The following is a 12983-nucleotide window of genomic DNA, read 5'->3' as shown; positions in this document are numbered from 1 at the left end:
CTGTGGTCTGCAGGAAGTTGTGGTCTGAGGACACCATGGTCTGCAGGCTACAGTCAGACTGAGGACGCTGTGGTCTAAGGACACCATGGTCTAAGGACGCCGTGGTCTGCAGGCTACAGTCAGACTGCTGAGTCGTCACAGAAACATTGAAAAAGGAGGTCAGCTGAGGAGGAAAACGCTGGGAGAACACGACGACTTTGCCGTCACGGAGGAAAGTGCTGAGCGGGCGACTCCAGAGCTCTGAAGGTGATAAAGTGGACGTGAGAAGCTTCAGCCTCCTCCTCCTCCTCCTCCTCCTCCTCCTCCTCCGCCGTCTGCTGCTCGCTGCTGCACAGAAACCCACGGCGTGCTAAATCACGGCGGGGAAAGGCTCGCTCATCGTCAGACTGAATGGGTGCAACGACCTACATGTTAAAAATACAGGAGGAGGCGGAGCCTGAGAACACCTGCTGACTGAAGGAGCTCAGCGAGCAGGTGGGAAGCCCTCAGAAAACTCCTGCTGCTGATGCTGCTGCTGCTGATGCTGCTGCTGATGCTGATACTGATGCTGCTGCTTCCTCTGACGTCTCACAGCCATATTTTTCCCCTTAAATTCAATCCAGAGTTAATGTTGTGTGAAGAGCCAAAGGAGCAGACGTGAAGTTTGGCTTCTCAATTAGCTGTTTGCAGAAAACGGGGGCTTTTACGGAGATTAAAAACGAAATCTAAAGATGATGGAGCGTCTGCTTCCCCGCAGCTTTTTTCCCCAACAAGAAAGAAAAACAAACAAAAAAACAAAAACCACCTCTTGTGAGACTTTGTTTTCTAATCTCACATAAAAAAAAAAACATCCTGTACTTTTGTGTGTGAGTCACGAATTCACTCGGAAACATGATTCACGTAAATCTACGTCATCTTAAGAACATGTTTTCCACTCAGTGTTAGACAGCAAAAAAACTGACACACCAAAGCCCATAGAGAAAATCATCGATTTTAGCTCACAGGGACACAGGAGCTGCTGGTCTACTGCTGCCTCGTGTGGTCACTTTGTGTCACTGATTTAAGTCGAAATTAAATATTTTAAAAAGCCGAATTTGGCAAAATAAGACATTTTATCTTAGTGATAGAGGCAGCAGTGGATCAACAACTCCTGTGAACTCCTGTGTCTCTGTGATGTTAAAATCACTGGTTTTCTCTATGGACTTTGGTGTGGGAGAGTGAGTGACTTTGGTGTGGGAGAGTAAGTGACTTTGGTGTGGGGAGAGTTTACGGTCTACGGAAATTCAGTTTCCTGTTGAAAAACACTGAATAACAGCGAGATAAAGACGTGAACACGGTCTTAAAGACTATGTGGTGATAAATAAACGATATTAGAGTGAAAATAACCGATAAATTATATACAATAGAGACAAAAATTAAGATAAAATGTAAATTTTTATGGTTTGTTTTATTGGAAAATTTGGAATATTTTCAGCGTTACCTGTGTAAAGGATATTTTAATGAGTGTTTAGCGTCTAAATTCTCGTCGTCGTAAATCCAGACTTTAAAAAGACGAGCACACACTGATCCACGCCTCGTTTTACTGCTGTTGTTTTTACGAGGGTTTGTCGAGCGGCTGCACTCGACTCTCTTTGTCTTTATCCTACGGAGGGGTAATAAAAGCAGAGGTGTGTGTGTGTGTGTGTGTGTGTGTGTGGGGGGGGGGGGGCTAAACACACCTTCAGGTGTGGGTGCCAACGTCAGGAGACACGACGTGACCTTTTCCCAGCGCCGGCTGATGAACGTCACCAGCTGAGCGTTTGCCCTTTTCCCACCTGTGCATGTGTGTGTGTGTGTGTGTGTGTGTGTGTGTGTGTGTGAAACCCTGCTGGAAATAATTACCCCCCCCCCCCCCGGTCTTCTACCACCACCTCTTTCCACTCTGAAACATTATTGTAATGAAAGAAAGAATCATTCACGCACAGTTTGTGCTGACTGTTCATCCACAGTCTGACACAGTCTGACCCCGGCCTTGTCCTAAACCACGCCCCCTTCCTGTCACACGGCAAACAGAGGGCGGGGCCAACGTCTGCGGAACAAAACAACGCGGAAATCACGTGGCGTTTCGCAATCACAGAGGAGATTTGATGATGATTAATACGACTTTACCGCAAGAAAAGTGGGATTCATTTAATAAAGATATACTGAAGAAAGAAATATTTAAGGTTTCATGAATGAAGTCGTAATATTATGAGAGAAAAAGTAATAAAACACAAAAATAGTTTGTTATAATTCAAGAAAAAGTCAGAATATGGGAATTCGCAAGTTATGAACTAGAAGAACAAAGTCCTAATACTAAGAGAATAAAGTCACAATATAACAAGAATAACGTTGTAATAATAATATGTGAAAAATACGTGATATTGGGACAAAACGAGGAAGAAAATTGGAAGATTAACAGAATAAAGTCGTTAAAAAGTCCAAATATTCCGGGGGGAAAAGAGAGAGAAAGAATTTCGTAATTTTGTGAGAAAAATTTTCGTAATGAAAAAAGTCGTAGAATAAAAAAAACCATGACATTATATCAAGGGTGGGAAAAAAAAGTCGTACTATTAAGAAAAAAAATTGTCATATTCGGAGAAAAAATATTTATTCGGTTTTATTACGTAAATAAAGTAAAACTGTGAGTAAAAATATTCCATGGGAAATCAGTTGTAAAAATATGAGAAATAATTTTTGATAATAAAAAAGCGGTAGTATACGATAAAATGACAGAATATTAAGAGAATAAAGAAGGAGGTAATTAAGAGTAATACATCACGCAAATCGTCATATTTGAGAAAAAAAAGTTGTAATATTAAGTTGTAATATTACGTGGAAATAAAGACTTAAACTACAAGAATAAAGTCACAATATTACGAGATAAAAGTTGTAATAATAAGATTATGACGAAAAAGTCATAATCTCATGAGATTAAAGTGTGTTCACACGTGTGTAGAGCTCCCCCTACAGTTTTGGAGTACCTGATGATCGTCGGCCGAGGTCTCAGGATGGAGATTAAATCTTCTGCATCGATCTCAGATTAACGTCTGACGATGGATTAAAGGTTTAAAAGTGAACTATTTCTAAAACTGAATCGTTTGCTTCGATAACATCGTGATGTTTGACGTCATCAATGTTTTCCTGGACTCATCGATGACTCGATCGATGGAGAACGTAGTTGGAGCCAGAGTTTCTAATGTCTCCTCATTGACTGACATGTCCCTCATCATCATCACCATCATCATCATCATCATCATCATCTGTTGCTGTGTTTTTCCACGTTTGACGAAACACAAGCTGCTCAATTATAAAAAAAAAAATCCCTGATGGCATCTTCAACGCTGAGGTTTAATCTACACACACACACACACACACACGCACACACACACACAGCTGCCACGCGTCACTGACGGTCCAGGTCAAGCGAAGCAACGGCGATGAAGGACAACATCATTAAAGCTCGATATCAGCGGCGGCGAAAGCAAACAGCCTGTCCACTGTCATCAGGCTGATGCATTGGCACCAACAGGACGTTTTAATTGTGTCCAAACGCACACACACACACACACACACACACACATGCTGACATGCAAACACACACACACACACACACGGTCCACATGGAAGTGTGTGTGTGATGCAGTTTGGTCGATTCTCAGAATAAACCAGAGCTTTTGTTTTTTGAATCTGCTGCTTTTAGATCAATCCGGCGCTGACCTTGTCCAGGTGAACTCCTCCTCCTCGCCGTGGTGCGTTCACTGAACCTGGGTGAGCCGGGTTTTTACGGAGAATGACAGAGGAGGGAGGGTTTGTGTTTACTGTGTTTCCATCATGGGAACGTTCAGGTTAGTCCGTTAAAGTCCATGGGTCAAGCCGGCAACTCGACCCGAGAACAGAGCAGTACCTCAGACTCGGCAGGCGGTGGCGTCGTACCGACGCAACGACAACAATGAACGACGACATTGAACGCAACACAACGGACAACCATGGAGGACATTCCTGCTTGGTTTGTGGCTCCGCCCTGACCGTACCATTTTGCCCAAGGAACGGGTGCCAAAATGTTTTACTTTTCCTACACTCTTAGGAATAAAAGTGCTAAGTAGAACCATATAAGGTTCTTCGGCTTGTCATCATAGGAGAACCCTTGGTGGAAGTTCTTGGAGGGTTCCACCAAGAACCCTTTTTTAAATCCAGTCTGAGTCCGTGATTTACCAAGAGTTAACCCGCGAAATCTGTTTGCTTGTGTTTGTTCCCATCTCCACCGCCTCTCTCTGGATCTGTGGGGATCTGGTTAAATGTTCTCCGGTTAGCCTGTTAGCATGTTAGCCTGTGCACGACTGTCTTAAGACAACACTGATCCAGTTTCTTCACTTTTACGATGACGTTTGCGTGACATTAGCACACCTTCCTCATCCTCCTCCGCAGCCATTCCATTATTGGTAAATCCGGTCTGAGTCCGTGATTTACCAAGAGTGAACCCGCGAAATCTGTTTGTTTGTGTTTGTTCCCATCTCCACCATGTCTCTGTATCCGTGTTCTCTGGTTAGCCTGTTAGCACGTTAGCCTGACAAATACTGATTTAAAAAGTACAAGGAAAAACCCGCTGCCTCTCGCGTCGAACCAGCGATTTAAGCATTTCGTCAAGCAGATCATTTGTGTTAGTTCTCCCTCGTCGTCGTTCTCTGATCTGCATGCGAGACTAAAAACAACAGCAAACCTTCATCATCATCCTCCTCCTCCTCCACAGCCATTCCATTATTATTACACGGCATGAAACAAGAGCGCGGCGTATCAGGGAAATATAAAACCAACTACATAAATAAATAAATAAACATAATAATATCATATGCTGTTTGTGAAGATTGCACGGCCGTATGTAAAAATGGTGCCATTACTTTTTCCCCGCGGCCTTCTTCTTCTTCTTCTTCTTCTTCTTCTTCTACTACAAAAATAAATAAATAAAAATAAAACATAAAAAAAACAAAAGGATAAATATGTCCATTTTCACAACTTTGGTCTCATTTCACGCTGTTCCCGTGCTTTTCATTTCACGCTTCGCTTCAGCCTATTTATAGATGAGATGGAGGAGGAGGAGGGAGGCAGGACGCCATTACTGACAGCAGCTAACCTGTGTGTGTGTGTGTGTGTGTGTGTGTGTGTGTGTGTGTGTGTGTGTGTTGTTGCCTTTCAAATCTAATTCCTGCAGGACAATGCAGTGAAATGCAGCTTCACGTCCGAGCGTTGAAAGCCGTCGCTTCAGATTTACGCGGCGCCGAATCTGAAAAACGCCAGAGTTTAGTCACTTCATAAGAAATAAAAAGAAGAAACGAAGTCTACGATGTTTTGGGATCATGTTCACGGTCTCATCTCACTGTAATACAGAGTTTTACGACATTGAAACTGAAGTTTGTGAACCACTCACTCTCCCACACCAAAGTCCATAGAGAAAACCAGTGATTTTAATATCACAGCACACAGGAGTTGTTGATCCACTGCTGCCTCCATCACTGACTTACAATGACTCATTTTAGTGCATTCGGCTTTTGAAAAACTTTTTTCGGATTCACCGCAGTGACAGAAAGTGGCCACACGAGGCAGCAGTAGACCAGCAAAAATCGCTGGTTTTCTCTGTGGGGTTTGGTGTGGGAGTTCAATTCCTTCCAAAACATAAACACGACATGTTTATGACAGATTAAGTTTATCAAACTTGGTATTTGTGCGTTATAACAACTAAACAAAATGGAGTCTGCTCCGATTAATCTTCAGTTAAGTCAACAAAGCAATAATTTAATTTTTTTTACATGACAAATGTAATTTTATGTCCATTTATGAAATATTATGAATAATAACATATCATTTAAGGGGGTGAATCACACCACATAATAGTTCCCCCTTGAAAAAGTTGAAGATGGACTATAGAGTGCCCCCTAGTGGCGACAGGAAACACCATATTTTTACATTTTAACTCAAAAAAATATGTCCGTTTCTGTGTTCGGAAGCATTTATTTCACATGTATGTTGATTCTTTCTTTGGTTTATTCCATGTCTCAGCTGCTAACATGGACAAGGGGGTGTTAGCTTCCGATGCTAATCCATGTCGTTTGTAGTTATTTAGCCACATTTAAGACGTTAGCGGATAAAATGACACGATTGTTATAAGTTTGTGGAAACACGGAAAAAAGTGCAATTGCTCTCTGTCGATATTTGAGAATGTGGTTCGAGTTGTTGCGCTGTTTCAACAGAAACCTGACTGAGATAGGAGGTGTTAGCCTAGCTTAGCTTAGCGCTAAAGGCTGGCAACAAGGGGCGGAGGCTGCTAGCCTAGCTGCAACAGTGAAAATGCTAAACCTTCACATTGACAACAAGGCTGTGACTGATGTCGTGATGAGCGAACGATCCTCCTTCGAGTTAGCTTCCGATGCTAATCCATGTTGTTTGTTATTATTTAGCCAAATGTAAGACGTTAGCAGATAAAATCACACAATTGTTACGGGCTCGTGGAAACACGGAAAAAAGAGGTGCTAGCCTAGCTTAGCGCTAAAGGCTGGCAACAGGGGGCAGAAGCTATTAGCCTAGCGGCAACAGTGATAATGCTACACCTTCACATACAAGGCAACAAGGCTGTGACTGACGTCGTGATTAGCTTAGCGAGTTAGCTTCCACACGCTAATCCACGTTATTTGTTGTTGTTTAGCCAAATTTAAGACGTTACTTTGTTTTCTTTTAAATCTGGCACTTCCGCTCGTGTCAGACGAACCGACGTCAAAGAGCAGTGGCCTTATTTTCCTCTCTTTCTCTTTCTTTCTTTTCTTTTGTCTCTAAGTAACCCTCAAAATGAAAAGCCACTTAATCCATCTCCTCCTCCTCCTCCTCCTCCTCCTCCTCCTCCTCCTCCTCCACTCAGGCAGCGAGGAGGCCAAAGTACACGAGTCTGCGTTCGTCAGCCTCAAAACCATCCGTCTTCATCATTCTCCGGTACACAATTGATCTGCGGCGCTCTGGAAAGTATTTATTATGAAAAGTCTCATTTTTTTAAGCGAGCCGTTTAAAGCGGCAGCCGCCATAAATCACGCCCCGCGAATCGGGAGCGAAAAAAAGAAAAGAAGATGGGAGCGCTCAGACTGGAATCCATTATTCCTATTACGCCCCAACTCTAAGTGGACATAACGGCTTAATCCAGTATTGATCGCGGTGTGTGTGTGTGTGTGTGTGTGGGTCATCCCATCCAATCCCGAGCCTCTTACAGGAGATGCTGCGTGACGAGGCTGCGTCTCTACCCTCACTTTAAATAATCACATCGTGTGTGTGTGTGTACGTGTGTGTGTGCGTGTGTGTGTGTTCTTGTACTTGCGCCATACTGAGGACCAGTGAGGGTTTTTAACCAACAAAGTGATGACATTTTTACGGAGTGAGGACATTTTGGTCGGTCCTCACTTTGTTTTCATTGAAATCACTTCCTTAGGTTGCTATAACATGCTATACTCTGTTTGTCAAAAAAAATAATAATAATTAAATTTTGGACGACAGTATATAGTATGACGTTTTTTGTCAAATTTTGGACCAAACATTTTGCGTCAAATTTTTTTTAAATTTTGGACCAAACATTTTGGGTCCAATTTTTTTTTTCAAATTTTAGACAAAAAAATTGCATCAATTTTTTTGTCCATTTTTTTTCAAATTTTGGACCAACCATTTTGGGTCCAATTTTTTTTCCCAAATTTTGGACCAAAAATTTTGCGTCAAATTTTATGACAAATTTTGTGACACATTTTGCGTCAAATTTTGGACCAACAATTTTGCATCAATTTTTTTGGCAATTTTTTTTCAAATTTTGGCCCAACCATTTTGGGTCCAATTTTTTTTTCCAAATTTTGGCCCAAAAATTTTGCGTCAAATTTTTTCGTCAAACGTTGCGTCAAATTTTGGACCAAACATTTTGGGTCAATTTTTTTTTTTCAAATTTTGGACCAAAAATGTTGGGTCAAATTGTTTTTCAAATTTTGGACGACAGTATATAGTATGACGTTTTTTGTCAAATTTTGGACCAAACATTTTGCGTCAAATTTTTTTTTAAATTTTGGACCAAACATTTTGGGTCCAATTTTTTTTTTCAAATTTTGGACCAAAACATTTGCATCAATTTTTTTTGTCCATTTTTTTTTCAAATTTTGGACCAACCATTTTGGGTCCAATTTTTTTTTCCAAATTTTGGACCAAAAATTTTGCGTCAAATTTTGTGACAAATTTTGTGACACATTTTGCGTCAAATTTTGGACCAACAATTTTGCATAAATTTTTTTGGCAATTTTTTTTCAAATTTTGGCCCAACCATTTTGGGTCCAATTTTTTTTCCCAAATTTTGGCCCAAAAATTTTGCGTCAAATTTTTTCGTCAAACTTTGCGTCAAATTTTGGACCAAACATTTTGGGTCAATTTTTTTTTTTCAAATTTTGGACCAAAAATGTTGGGTCAAATTTTTTTTCAAATTTTGGATGACAGTATAGTATGACATTTTTGTCAAATTTTGGTTCATTTTTCTTTTCCAAATTTTGGACCAAACATTTTGGCTCAAATTTTAGTAGATGTCATTCGTGAAGTAAATATTTGTAATTGTGTTGATTTATAAAGTGGAAATGCTGGTCCTCACTTGGTCAGCTCTTTTACCCGGTCCTCAGTATGCAGCAAGTACAAGAATGTGTGTGTGTGTGTGTGTGTGTGAGGTCTAATCCTTGTTTAAAAGTGCACAAGTGGAGTGAGCCGTCAGCCCGGTAATGAAGTGAGCGGCAGTGAGCGCTCTGATGGCTCTCAAACACACGCCCGGCATAAATTATTCAAACGCCGTTAAAATAAATAGCAAAGTCAAGTCGTCTGAGGCGGGGGGGGGGGGGCGAGGGGGGGGTTCTCTTCCCATGTGGGCAGGAGCGTAAATTATGCAACGGCTCCATATTTGTAAGTGTAATAGGACGTAAGTGAGAGAGAGGGAAAATAAAACATCTCCCGTACGCTAGTGCCGCCATTAGCCATATTTAATTTAAACATGATATATGTAAGAAATGTATGAGGGGATGTATCACAGAGAGTCTGCCGGTTTGAGATCAATGTTCTGCTTCCCCCCCGATCCCCACGCTTCATTTAAAAAAAAAAAAACACTACTAAATTGACTCCAGCCACAAGGGGGCAACGTTGAGTTCACTGGTGCCGCTCCCTAACCGCCTGCATTAAGAGCGTCATGAAAGAAGAAACCTCTGCCAAGTCGTAAATCAACCGCTGTGGCGCCCCCTAGAGGAGGAGGAGCCAAAATGTTTTTTTAAGAAACATGCAAAATTTAGGTCTTGTAGCACTTCAACAACATGGGATGCTAGCAGAGAGAGCAGCTGAGCTGCTAGCAGAGAGAAAATACTGAACAAAAGCGACTCTAAGTTGTGCTCTCAAAAAGGTCTCAACCAGAGAAGAAGAACTGCGACAGACACGCTAATCCAGATAACAGTCAGGGGGAAACATCAGCTAAGGTTAGCTAACGTTCACTTTCTTACTTTCACACAGATTGAGTTTGTCTCTTAGTACAAATATTTTTGTTGGGTTTTTTCTTTGGTTAATGCTGCGCATTCAGCTGTTGTGTCTGTCTGTTATTGTGATGCTGATTTTGCTAATGCTAATCTGTCAATATTCACTTTACAGCGGTTCATGAAAACCACAGATAAAAGTGCAATTCCTCTCTGTCGATATTTGAAAATGTGGTCCAAGTTGTTGCGATATATCAACAAAAAACTGACTAGATTAGAGGTGTTAGCCTAGCTTAGCTTAGCGCCAAAGGTTGGCAACAAGGGGCGGAAGCTGTTAGCCTAGCGGCAATAGTGAAAATGCTAAACCTTCACATGGACAACACGGCTGTGACTGATGTCGTGATTAGCGAACAATCCTCCTTCGAGTTAGCTTCCGATGCTTATCCATGTTGCTTGTTGTTATTTAGCCACATTTAAGACGTTAGCAGATAAAATGACACGATTGTTATAGGTTCATTGAAACACGGATAAAAGTATAATTGCTCTCTGTCGATTTTTGAAAATGTGGTCCAAGTTGTTGTGCTATTTCAACAGAAAACTGACTAGATTAGAGGTGTTAGCCTAGCTTAGCTTAGCGCCAAAGGCTGGCAACAAGGGGCGGAAGCTGTTTGCCTAGCGGCAACGTTGAAAATGCTAAACCTTCACATGGACAACAAGGCAGTGACTGACATTGTGATTAGCTTAGCGAGTTAGCTTCAAAATGCTAATCCACGTTGTTTGTTGTTATTTAGCCAAATTTAAGACGTCAGCGGATAAAACGACACGATTGTTATGGGTTGGGTTGGTAACCATGGCAACCACGGAGCGCTACGGCCATGGCTAACACAGGAAATGTTTATTTTTTGTGTGTTTAAGGAGCTAAAAAAACAACAAAAACAGCAGCTGCACATTGTTTTTATGAGATTACGACATATATGTGTATATGTACATATACACATATATGTATGCATACTGTATATATGAGAGCTGAGCAGAGTCTGCCAACATCCCCTCATGAATAATCCTATTAAATGAAAAAAAAAAAAAAGAGGAGATTACTCCAGCTTCCATCACGGTTTGCAAAAAAAAAAAAGAAGAATCTCGTTTTGAGACACTGAACCTCTCGCTGTTTATCCGAGCGGCCGCCGCCGCCGCCGCCGCCGCCGTCGTCATGGGCGCACTGATGCGGCAGATTTAATTTATGGCGCGTTATTAGACGTTATCGTGCCGCGGGATCCTGTCGCTGAAAAGGAAATAACAGCTGTCCCCCCCGTCCCCCCCCCCCCCTCTGTTTTTATTTTTTGTGCCGAGCCGAACTCGACTGTTTCATCGTGAGCTGATAAGATTTTTTATTTTTTTTCCCCCGCCGTTGTCACTTGAGGACGTTTTTTTTTATATTTCCCTAATTTTCTTTTCTCTGCTTTTGCGGCGGCGGCGGCGGCGGCAGCGGCGCAGATGACACGTTCGGGTCTGATGGGTTTCGGATGTTACGGCACGCTGGGCCTTTTCAGACCTGAGAGAGGCATCGCTCTGCGGGAGTTTATCTCTGAACGTGGAGCCCAAAAAAAATGTTATTATTTTATTTTGACCGGGGGAAAAACTCACGGTAACAAAAGATTCCTGCCTTTAAAAAAAAAACGAGACGGCGGCTGCGGCGGCGGCGGCGTAGGCACAGACGCAGAATTATATTGATAACTGGCAGAATAAAGCAATTCCCTTTTTTATCATAGTTTCATATTGTGCCCTGTGCAATGGCCCGTGAGCTAAATTTACTCCTGGAGCTCGACACAGTCGTCCTCTCCTGCTCCGTCCTCCCTCGCGTTGCCATATTTGCTCTCTAAAACCAGTCCTTATGTATCAATTGCTGATCTGGCTCTGCTCGAGTGTGAACAAACAAATTGGATTGTGCCCCCCCCCCCCGTCCCCGCGTACCCCCGTCCGTCCCCCAAATAGCTCCACCGCTACCCCCCCCCCCCCCCCCGGTCACCCCCGCCGCTGCCTGCAGGAGTCGTTCACTACATATTTTCATTGGAACATCTCAATCCAGGCACTTTCACACACACACACACACACACACACACACACACACACACACACACACACACACAGACACACACACACACACACTTTAAAGAGACCTTTAAAACCATTTCCCAAGGTCAGAACAAATGGACTCACTGTAGTGCTGGATAATGATAAAAGCACTCAGAGAAGCCGCTGCTGTGGCTGGAAAAGTGGCTTTTTTTTTTTTCTTTTTCTTTTTCTTTTTTTCCAAAGAACAAAAAAGACAAATAAATGGCTTCTCCGCACTGAAGTCGAAGCGACTGCTGCTGTGTCAGTACTTCAGGTGACAGGTAGGGGGCCACGTGTAAATGGTTCAAGCAGGCTGCTTTGATGAATGTTAACATGTACGTTACTATAGGACTATGAGTCACAACTAAGACTAGCTCCATAATCGGACTGTGAGGCACAATATCCAGGTATATTAGTCCGACTGAGACCAGCTCCATTATCGGACTATGAGTCACATGATCCAGGTATGTTAGTCCGACTAAGACCAGCTCCATTATCGGACTATGAATCACATGATCCAGGTATGTTAGTCCGATTAAGACTTGCTCCATAATCAGACTATGAGGCACAATATCCAGGTACGTTAGTCCGACTAAGACTAGCTCCATAATCGGACTATGAGTCACATTATCCAGGTATATTAGTCCGACTAAGACTAGCTCCATAATCAGACGAAAAGAAAACGCTTCCGTGTTCTGAACCGGTTCGTTTGTATCTGTTTCAAAAACATTGAAACAGATACAAAAGTCGTTCAAAACAATCCTCACAAAGCTAGCGAACAACATGGCTAACAGCTCAAATGCTAACATGACAGCTAAGATGACTTTAAATCAGCGTTGGAATTGTTCCGATAGCACAACCTGTTGCGTAACTATGGTCATGTACGTAAAGTGTGTTTGTGCTCACATATACTTACTATTGTTATACTATTATATTTAACCAACTTAAACAGACGCCATAACCAACTTTAATTCCACTGTACAAGTGTGTGTTTCCGTTCTACTCACTGTAGTAAACTGCTGATGGTTTTTAAAATGTACTTTTCTATAGATCGCGTCATAAAATGCAGTTTTCAGAAAAGATTTTGACGTGGTCGTCATCGTAGGTTACTGTGACAGAACGTTTGGGATTATTCAGGTGAGGATTCTAATCCAAACAGACTAACCCTCCACCGATTCTCCTCCTGACGTTGACGGACGGACGTTTCCTCCGCCGCTCGCCGCTCGCCGCTTCCTGCTCCTCCGTCTCATTACTGAGTCATTTTTGATTAACCTTCCATGGACGAGGCTACATATCTGTTTTTTTTTTCCTTATTATTCCCCGCAGCGCCGTTTCACATTCATAATCTTATTAGTGACCTCTGACCTC

This window comes from Microchirus variegatus (genome assembly GCF_963457635.1).
Source record: "Microchirus variegatus genome assembly, chromosome: 19".
NCBI lineage: Eukaryota > Metazoa > Chordata > Actinopteri > Pleuronectiformes > Soleidae > Microchirus > Microchirus variegatus.
The sequence above is the reverse complement of the archived record's forward strand: the minus strand, read 5'-3'. Positions refer to the sequence as shown.